Here is a 10,934-nt window from a genome sequence, read left to right on the forward strand (position 1 = left end):
TTTTTAGTTTTTCGCCGGGCGTCGCAATGCTATTTGAATTAACCTTTTGCCCGTTTGCGTTCTCGTCGGGGCCGGGCCGGGCCGGGGTGCGTTGCCCGCACTACCGCGCGCGCCGGGGCGACACCGAGCGCGCACCCGAGGCGCCCCGAGCACACAGGCCATGGTGCAACCCGGGCGTTGTGCGCGCACCCCGGTGCGCCCGAGGTGCTGCGCGCGCACCCAGGTGAAATCGGTGTGCACCTCGGCCAGTGCGCGCTCGGTCGAGTCGCGCACGTTGGCCAAGGTGCACGGTGATGTTTCTTACTCTAAGGTTCCGCACCAGACGCCCGGGACAGGTGAGCGAAGCTGGGCGGGGCCGGGTGCGCGCCCGGGGCAGGTGCACGCAGCTGGAGAGAGCTTTGGAGCGCACCAGAGGTGCGCACCTTGGAGCACACTTCGGAGCGCACCAATGATGCGCTCCATTCAAAAGTTTCCTGAAAAGGCAAAAAAAGTTGAGATTATAGAATTTCCCACTTGAGAGATTGTAAAAAAAAAAAATTTAAAATGAAGGAAACGCGGGTGCCAAGGTGTGCGCGCCCGGGTGCGCAGCCCAGCCAAGGTGTGCGCACCAAGGCGCCCACCCTGGCGAAGGTGCACGCAAGGTGCGCACCCGAGGCAAACCGGACAATTAACCCAACTTTCGACTTCGCGCGCACCTGCGCACCTTGGAGCGCACTTCGGAGCGCTCCTTGGTGCGCACCAATCTTGGGCACCTCGGAGTGCACCATGGCGCCCACCAAGGTGCGCACCCGGGGCAAACCGAGCTTCGACTTCGTGCGCACCTTGGAGGCGCCCACCAAGGTGCGCAGCCCAGCCAAGGCGTGCGCATCAAGGTGCGCACCCGGGGCAAACCGAGCTCCGACTTCGTACGCACCATGGAGCGCACAAAAGGTGCGCAACCCAGCCAAGGTGTGCGCACCCCGGGCAAACCGAGCTCCGAATCGTGCGCACCAGAGGTGCACGCCATCGTGCGCACCTTGGAGCACACTTCGGAGCCCTCCTTGGTGCGCACCGATGTTGCGCACCTCGGAGCGCACCCGGGGAAAACAATGCAATTAACCCGACTTTTGACTTCGTGCGCACCTCGAAGCGCTCTCGGGTTCGCACCTCGGAGCACACCGAGGTGCGCACCTTTGATGCGCTGCCTTCACCAATTTCCAGAAAAGGCAAGAAAACATTGAGAAGGTGTGCGCACCGAGGTGCCCACCCTGGCGAAGGTGCACGCGAGGTGCGCACCCGGGGCAAACCGGGCTCCGACTTCGTGCACGCCATGCTGCGCACCTTGGAGGGCCATGGTGCGCACCTTGGAGCAAACTTCGGAGCGCTCAATGGTGCCCAACCCAGCCAAGGTGCCCACCGCGGCGAAGGTGCACGCGAGGTGCGCACCCGGGGCAAACCGGGCTCCGACTTCGTGCACGCCGCACCTTGGAGCACACTTCGGAGCGCTCCTTGGTGCGCACCAGGGCGCGCAAACCAGCCGAGGTGCCCACCCCGGCGAAGGTGCACGCGAGGTGCGCACTCGGGGCAAACCGGGCTCCGACTTCGTGCACGCCATGGTGCGCACCCGGGGCAAACCGGACTCCGACTTCGTGCAGGCCGCACCTTGGAGCACACTTCGGAGCGCTCCTTGGTGCGCACCATGGTGCCCACCAGGGCGCGCAACCCAGCCAAGGTCTGCACACCAAGGTGCCCACCCCGGCGAAGGTGCACGCGAGGTGCGCACCCGGGGCAAACCGGGCTCCGACTTCGTGCACGCCATGGTGCCCACCGCGGCGAAGGTGCACGCGAGGTGCGCACCCGGGGCAAACCGGGCTCCGACTTCGTGCACGGCGCACCTTGGAGCACACTTCGGAGCGCTCCTTGGTGCGCACCATGGTGCCCACCAGGGCGCGCAACCCAGCCAAGGTGTGCGCACCAAGGTGCACGCGAGGTGCGCACCCGGGGCAAACCGGGGTCCGACTTCGTGCACGCCGCACCTTGGAGCACACATCGGGGCGCTCCCGGGTTCGCACCGTGGTGGGCACCTCGGAGCACACCAAGGTGGGCAGCGAGGTGCGCACCTTTGATGCGATGCCTTCACTAATTTCCATAAAAGGCAAAAAAAAACGAGATTTTAAAATTTCCGTTTTGAAAGATAGTGAAAAAAAGGGAATGCTGGTGCCATCTTGAGCCCGCCCTGGTGCGCAGCCCAGCCAAGGTGTGCGCACCAAGGTGCCCACCCTGGCGAAGGTGCGCGCCCGGGCAATTAACCCAACTTCCAACCTCGCGCGCGCCAGGGTGGGAGCGCACCCAACAACCGGGCCTGGGAAGAGCCAATGCGAGAAACCCCACCAAACGCTCTGACAAAAAAAGAGGGGGCGCTCCAGTAACCCCGCTTCGGAGCGCACCCTGGGCAAACCCAGCCAAGGTGCCCACCCCGGCCAAGGTGCAGGCGAGGTGCGCACCCGGGGCAAACCGGGCTCCGACAACGTGCACGCCGCACCTTGGAGCACACTTCGTAGCGCTCCCGGGTGCGCACCTTTGATGCGCTGCCTTCACTAATTTCCAGAAAAGGCAAAAAAAAAAGGAGATTTTGAAATTTCCGTTTTGAAAGATAGTGAAAAAAACGGAACGCGGGTGCCATCTTGAGCCCGCCCTGGTGCGCAGCCCAGGCAAGGTGCCCACCCTGGCAAAGGTGCGCACCCGGGCAATTAACCCTACTTCCGACTTCGTGCGCGCCAGGGTGGCAACCGGGCCTGGGAAGAGCCAATGCGAGAAACCCCACCAAACGCTCCGACAAAAAAAGAGGCGGCGCTCCAATAACCCCGCTTCGGAGCGCAGCCGGGGCAAACCCAGCCAAGGTGCCCACCCCGACGAAGGTGCACGCGAGGAGCGCACCCGGGGCAAACCGGGCTCCGACAACGTGCACGCAGCACCTTGGAGCACACTTCGAAGCACTCCCGGGTGCCCACCGGCGTTGCGCACCGTGGTGGGCAGCGAGGTGCGCACCTTTGATGCGCTGCCTTCACTAATTTCCAGAAAAAGGCAAAAAAAAATGAGATTTTAAAATTTCCGTTTTGAAAGATAGTGAAAAAAAAGGAACGCGGGTGCCATCTTGAGCCCGCCCTGGTGCGCAGCCCAGGCAAGGCATGCGCACCAAGGTGCCCACCCGAGGTGCACACCCGGGGCAAACCGGGCTCCGACTTCGTGCAGGCCGCACCTTGGAGCACACTTCGGAGCGCTCCTTGGTGCGCACCATGGTGCCCACCAGGGCGCGCAACCCAGCCAAGGTCTGCACACCAAGGTGCCCACCCCGGCGAAGGTGCACGCGAGGTGCGCACCCGGGGCAAACCGGGCTCCGACTTCGTGCACGCCATGGTGCCCACCGCGGCGAAGGTGCACGCGAGGTGCGCACCCGGGGCAAACCGGGCTCCGACTTCGTGCACGGCGCACCTTGGAGCACACTTCGGAGCGCTCCTTGGTGCGCACCATGGTGCCCACCAGGGCGCGCAACCCAGCCAAGGTGTGCGCACCAAGGTGCACGCGAGGTGCGCACCCGGGGCAAACCGGGGTCCGACTTCGTGCACGCCGCACCTTGGAGCACACATCGGGGCGCTCCCGGGTTCGCACCGTGGTGGGCACCTCGGAGCACACCAAGGTGGGCAGCGAGGTGCGCACCTTTGATGCGATGCCTTCACTAATTTCCATAAAAGGCAAAAAAAAACGAGATTTTAAAATTTCCGTTTTGAAAGATAGTGAAAAAAAGGGAATGCTGGTGCCATCTTGAGCCCGCCCTGGTGCGCAGCCCAGCCAAGGTGTGCGCACCAAGGTGCCCACCCTGGCGAAGGTGCGCGCCCGGGCAATTAACCCAACTTCCAACCTCGCGCGCGCCAGGGTGGGAGCGCACCCAACAACCGGGCCTGGGAAGAGCCAATGCGAGAAACCCCACCAAACGCTCTGACAAAAAAAGAGGGGGCGCTCCAGTAACCCCGCTTCGGAGCGCACCCTGGGCAAACCCAGCCAAGGTGCCCACCCCGGCCAAGGTGCAGGCGAGGTGCGCACCCGGGGCAAACCGGGCTCCGACAACGTGCACGCCGCACCTTGGAGCACACTTCGTAGCGCTCCCGGGTGCGCACCTTTGATGCGCTGCCTTCACTAATTTCCAGAAAAGGCAAAAAAAAAAGGAGATTTTGAAATTTCCGTTTTGAAAGATAGTGAAAAAAATGGAACGCGGGTGCCATCTTGAGCCCGCCCTGGTGCGCAGCCCAGGCAAGGTGCCCACCCTGGCAAAGGTGCGCACCCGGGCAATTAACCCTACTTCCGACTTCGTGCGCGCCAGGGTGGCAAACCGGGCTCCGACTTCGTGCAGGCCGCACCTTGGAGCACACTTCGGAGCGCTCCTTGGTGCGCACCATGGTGCCCACCAGGGCGCGCAACCCAGCCAAGGTCTGCACACCAAGGTGCCCACCCCGGCGAAGGTGCACGCGAGGTGCGCACCCGGGGCAAACCGGGCTCCGACTTCGTGCACGCCATGGTGCCCACCGCGGCGAAGGTGCACGCGAGGTGCGCACCCGGGGCAAACCGGGCTCCGACTTCGTGCACGGCGCACCTTGGAGCACACTTCGGAGCGCTCCTTGGTGCGCACCATGGTGCCCACCAGGGCGCGCAACCCAGCCAAGGTGTGCGCACCAAGGTGCACGCGAGGTGCGCACCCGGGGCAAACCGGGGTCCGACTTCGTGCACGCCGCACCTTGGAGCACACATCGGGGCGCTCCCGGGTTCGCACCGTGGTGGGCACCTCGGAGCACACCAAGGTGGGCAGCGAGGTGCGCACCTTTGATGCGATGCCTTCACTAATTTCCATAAAAGGCAAAAAAAAACGAGATTTTAAAATTTCCGTTTTGAAAGATAGTGAAAAAAAGGGAATGCTGGTGCCATCTTGAGCCCGCCCTGGTGCGCAGCCCAGCCAAGGTGTGCGCACCAAGGTGCCCACCCTGGCGAAGGTGCGCGCCCGGGCAATTAACCCAACTTCCAACCTCGCGCGCGCCAGGGTGGGAGCGCACCCAACAACCGGGCCTGGGAAGAGCCAATGCGAGAAACCCCACCAAACGCTCTGACAAAAAAAGAGGGGGCGCTCCAGTAACCCCGCTCCGGAGCGCACCCTGGGCAAACCCAGCCAAGGTGCCCACCCCGGCCAAGGTGCAGGCGAGGTGCGCACCCGGGGCAAACCGGGCTCCGACAACGTGCACGCCGCACCTTGGAGCACACTTCGTAGCGCTCCCGGGTGCGCACCTTTGATGCGCTGCCTTCACTAATTTCCAGAAAAGGCAAAAAAAAAAGGAGATTTTGAAATTTCCGTTTTGAAAGATAGTGAAAAAAACGGAACGCGGGTGCCATCTTGAGCCCGCCCTGGTGCGCAGCCCAGGCAAGGTGCCCACCCTGGCAAAGGTGCGCACCCGGGCAATTAACCCTACTTCCGACTTCGTGCGCGCCAGGGTGGCAAACCGGGCTCCGACTTCGTGCAGGCCGCACCTTGGAGCACACTTCGGAGCGCTCCTTGGTGCGCACCATGGTGCCCACCAGGGCGCGCAACCCAGCCAAGGTCTGCACACCAAGGTGCCCACCCCGGCGAAGGTGCACGCGAGGTGCGCACCCGGGGCAAACCGGGCTCCGACTTCGTGCACGCCATGGTGCCCACCGCGGCGAAGGTGCACGCGAGGTGCGCACCCGGGGCAAACCGGGCTCCGACTTCGTGCACGGCGCACCTTGGAGCACACTTCGGAGCGCTCCTTGGTGCGCACCATGGTGCCCACCAGGGCGCGCAACCCAGCCAAGGTGTGCGCACCAAGGTGCACGCGAGGTGCGCACCCGGGGCAAACCGGGGTCCGACTTCGTGCACGCCGCACCTTGGAGCACACATCGGGGCGCTCCCGGGTTCGCACCGTGGTGGGCACCTCGGAGCACACCAAGGTGGGCAGCGAGGTGCGCACCTTTGATGCGATGCCTTCACTAATTTCCATAAAAGGCAAAAAAAAACGAGATTTTAAAATTTCCGTTTTGAAAGATAGTGAAAAAAAGGGAATGCTGGTGCCATCTTGAGCCCGCCCTGGTGCGCAGCCTAGCCAAGGTGTGCGCACCAAGGTGCCCACCCTGGCGAAGGTGCGCGCCCGGGCAATTAACCCAACTTCCAACCTCGCGCGCGCCAGGGTGGGAGCGCACCCAACAACCGGGCCTGGGAAGAGCCAATGCGAGAAACCCCACCAAACGCTCTGACAAAAAAAGAGGGGGCGCTCCAGTAACCCCGCTCCGGAGCGCACCCTGGGCAAACCCAGCCAAGGTGCCCACCCCGGCCAAGGTGCAGGCGAGGTGCGCACCCGAGGCAAACCGGGCTCCGACAACGTGCACGCCGCACCTTGGAGCACACTTCGTAGCGCTCCCGGGTGCGCACCTTTGATGCGCTGCCTTCACTAATTTCCAGAAAAGGCAAAAAAAAAAGGAGATTTTGAAATTTCCGTTTTGAAAGATAGTGAAAAAAACGGAACGCGGGTGCCATCTTGAGCCCGCCCTGGTGCGCAGCCCAGGCAAGGTGCCCACCCTGGCAAAGGTGCGCACCCGGGCAATTAACCCTACTTCCGACTTCGTGCGCGCCAGGGTGGCAACCGGGCCTGGGAAGAGCCAATGCGAGAAACCCCACCAAACGCTCCGACAAAAAAAGAGGCGGCGCTCCAATAACCCCGCTTCGGAGCGCAGCCGGGGCAAACCCAGCCAAGGTGCCCACCCCGACGAAGGTGCACGCGAGGTGCGCACCCGGGGCAAACCGGGCTCCGACAACGTGCACGCAGCACCTTGGAGCACACTTCGAAGCACTCCCGGGTGCCCACCGGCGTTGCGCACCGTGGTGGGCAGCGAGGTGCGCACCTTTGATGCGCTGCCTTCACTAATTTCCAGAAAAAGGCAAAAAAAAATGAGATTTTAAAATTTCCGTTTTGAAAGATAGTGAAAAAAAAGGAACGCGGGTGCCATCTTGAGCCCGCCCTGGTGCGCAGCCCAGGCAAGGCATGCGCACCAAGGTGCCCACCCGAGGTGCACACCCGGGGCAAACCGGGCTCCGACTTCGTGCAGGCCGCACCTTGGAGCACACTTCGGAGCGCTCCTTGGTGCGCACCATGGTGCCCACCAGGGCGCGCAACCCAGCCAAGGTCTGCACACCAAGGTGCCCACCCCGGCGAAGGTGCACGCGAGGTGCGCACCCGGGGCAAACCGGGCTCCGACTTCGTGCACGCCATGGTGCCCACCGCGGCGAAGGTGCACGCGAGGTGCGCACCCGGGGCAAACCGGGCTCCGACTTCGTGCACGGCGCACCTTGGAGCACACTTCGGAGCGCTCCTTGGTGCGCACCATGGTGCCCACCAGGGCGCGCAACCCAGCCAAGGTGTGCGCACCAAGGTGCACGCGAGGTGCGCACCCGGGGCAAACCGGGGTCCGACTTCGTGCACGCCGCACCTTGGAGCACACATCGGGGCGCTCCCGGGTTCGCACCGTGGTGGGCACCTCGGAGCACACCAAGGTGGGCAGCGAGGTGCGCACCTTTGATGCGATGCCTTCACTAATTTCCATAAAAGGCAAAAAAAAACGAGATTTTAAAATTTCCGTTTTGAAAGATAGTGAAAAAAAGGGAATGCTGGTGCCATCTTGAGCCCGCCCTGGTGCGCAGCCCAGCCAAGGTGTGCGCACCAAGGTGCCCACCCTGGCGAAGGTGCGCGCCCGGGCAATTAACCCAACTTCCAACCTCGCGCGCGCCAGGGTGGGAGCGCACCCAACAACCGGGCCTGGGAAGAGCCAATGCGAGAAACCCCACCAAACGCTCTGACAAAAAAAGAGGGGGCGCTCCAGTAACCCCGCTCCGGAGCGCACCCTGGGCAAACCCAGCCAAGGTGCCCACCCCGGCCAAGGTGCAGGCGAGGTGCGCACCCGAGGCAAACCGGGCTCCGACAACGTGCACGCCGCACCTTGGAGCACACTTCGTAGTGCTCCCGGGTGCGCACCTTTGATGCGCTGCCTTCACTAATTTCCAGAAAAGGCAAAAAAAAAAGGAGATTTTGAAATTTCCGTTTTGAAAGATAGTGAAAAAAACGGAGCGCGGGTGCCATCTTGAGCCCGCCCTGGTGCGCAGCCCAGGCAAGGTGCCCACCCTGGCAAAGGTGCGCACCCGGGCAATTAACCCTACTTCCGACTTCGTGCGCGCCAGGGTGGCAACCGGGCCTGGGAAGAGCCAATGCGAGAAACCCCACCAAACGCTCCGACAAAAAAAGAGGCGGCGCTCCAATAACCCCGCTTCGGAGCGCAGCCGGGGCAAACCCAGCCAAGGTGCCCACCCCGACGAAGGTGCACGCGAGGTGCGCACCCGGGGCAAACCGGGCTCCGACAACGTGCACGCAGCACCTTGGAGCACACTTCGAAGCACTCCCGGGTGCCCACCGGCGTTGCGCACCGTGGTGGGCAGCGAGGTGCGCACCTTTGATGCGCTGCCTTCACTAATTTCCAGAAAAAGGCAAAAAAAAATGAGATTTTAAAATTTCCGTTTTGAAAGATAGTGAAAAAAAAGGAACGCGGGTGCCATCTTGAGCCCGCCCTGGTGCGCAGCCCAGGCAAGGCATGCGCACCAAGGTGCCCACCCGAGGTGCACACCCGGGGCAAACCGGGCTCCGACTTCGTGCAGGCCGCACCTTGGAGCACACTTCGGAGCGCTCCTTGGTGCGCACCATGGTGCCCACCAGGGCGCGCAACCCAGCCAAGGTCTGCACACCAAGGTGCCCACCCCGGCGAAGGTGCACGCGAGGTGCGCACCCGGGGCAAACCGGGCTCCGACTTCGTGCACGCCATGGTGCCCACCGCGGCGAAGGTGCACGCGAGGTGCGCACCCGGGGCAAACCGGGCTCCGACTTCGTGCACGGCGCACCTTGGAGCACACTTCGGAGCGCTCCTTGGTGCGCACCATGGTGCCCACAAGGGCGCGCAACCCAGCCAAGGTGTGCGCACCAAGGTGCACGCGAGGTGCGCACCCGGGGCAAACCGGGGTCCGACTTCGTGCACGCCGCACCTTGGAGCACACATCGGGGCGCTCCCGGGTTCGCACCGTGGTGGGCACCTCGGAGCACACCAAGGTGGGCAGCGAGGTGCGCACCTTTGATGCGATGCCTTCACTAATTTCCATAAAAGGCAAAAAAAAACGAGATTTTAAAATTTCCGTTTTGAAAGATAGTGAAAAAAAGGGAATGCTGGTGCCATCTTGAGCCCGCCCTGGTGCGCAGCCCAGCCAAGGTGTGCGCACCAAGGTGCCCACCCTGGCGAAGGTGCGCGCCCGGGCAATTAACCCAACTTCCAACCTCGCGCGCGCCAGGGTGGGAGCGCACCCAACAACCGGGCCTGGGAAGAGCCAATGCGAGAAACCCAACCAAACGCTCTGACAAAAAAAGAGGGGGCGCTCCAGTAACCCCGCTTCGGAGCGCACCCTGGGCAAACCCAGCCAAGGTGCCCACCCCGGCCAAGGTGCAGGCGAGGTGCGCACCCGGGGCAAACCGGGCTCCGACAACGTGCACGCCGCACCTTGGAGCACACTTCGTAGCGCTCCCGGGTGCGCACCTTTGATGCGCTGCCTTCACTAATTTCCAGAAAAGGCAAAAAAAAAAGGAGATTTTGAAATTTCCGTTTTGAAAGATAGTGAAAAAAACGGAACGCGGGTGCCATCTTGAGCCCGCCCTGGTGCGCAGCCCAGGCAAGGTGCCCACCCTGGCAAAGGTGCGCACCCGGGCAATTAACCCTACTTCCGACTTCGTGCGCGCCAGGGTGGCAACCGGGCCTGGGAAGAGCCAGTGCGAGAAACCCCACCAAACGCTCCGACAAAAAAAGAGGCGGCGCTCCAATAACCCCGCTTCGGAGCGCAGCCGGGGCAAACCCAGCCAAGGTGCCCACCCCGACGAAGGTGCACGCGAGGTGCGCACCCGGGGCAAACCGGGCTCCGACAACGTGCACGCAGCACCTTGGAGCACACTTCGAAGCACTCCCGGGTGCCCACCGGCGTTGCGCACCGTGGTGGGCAGCGAGGTGCGCACCTTTGATGCGCTGCCTTCACTAATTTCCAGAAAAAGGCAAAAAAAAATGAGATTTTAAAATTTCCGTTTTGAAAGATAGTGAAAAAAAAGGAACGCGGGTGCCATCTTGAGCCCGCCCTGGTGCGCAGCCCAGGCAAGGCATGCGCACCAAGGTGCCCACCCGAGGTGCACACCCGGGGCAAACCGGGCTCCGACTTCGTGCAGGCCGCACCTTGGAGCACACTTCGGAGCGCTCCTTGGTGCGCACCATGGTGCCCACCAGGGCGCGCAACCCAGCCAAGGTCTGCACACCAAGGTGCCCACCCCGGCGAAGGTGCACGCGAGGTGCGCACCCGGGGCAAACCGGGCTCCGACTTCGTGCACGCCGCACCTTGGAGCACACATCGGAGCGCTCCCAGGTTCGCACCAGCGTTGCGCACCTTTGATGCGCTGCCTTCACTAATTTCCAGAAAAGGCAAAAAAAAATGAGATTTTAAAATTTCCGTTCTGAAAGATAGTGAAAAAAACGGAACGCGGGTGCCATCTTGAGCCCTTCCTGGTGCGCAGCCCAGGCAAGTTGTGCGCACCAAGGTGCCCACCCTGGCGGAGGTGCGCGCCCGGGGCAATCCGGGCTCCGACTTCGTGCACTGCATGGTGCCCACCAAGGCGCGCAACCCAGCCAAGGTGCCCACCGCAGCGAAGGTGCACGCGAGGTGCACACCCGGGGCAAACCGGGCTCCGACTTCGTGCACGCCGCACCTTGGAGCACACTTCAGAGCGCTCCTTGGTGCGCACCAGGGCGCGCAACCCAGCCAAGGTCTGCAC

Source organism: Cryptomeria japonica, unplaced genomic scaffold (genome assembly GCF_030272615.1).
Source record: "Cryptomeria japonica unplaced genomic scaffold, Sugi_1.0 HiC_scaffold_20, whole genome shotgun sequence".
Lineage (NCBI taxonomy): Eukaryota > Viridiplantae > Streptophyta > Pinopsida > Cupressales > Cupressaceae > Cryptomeria > Cryptomeria japonica.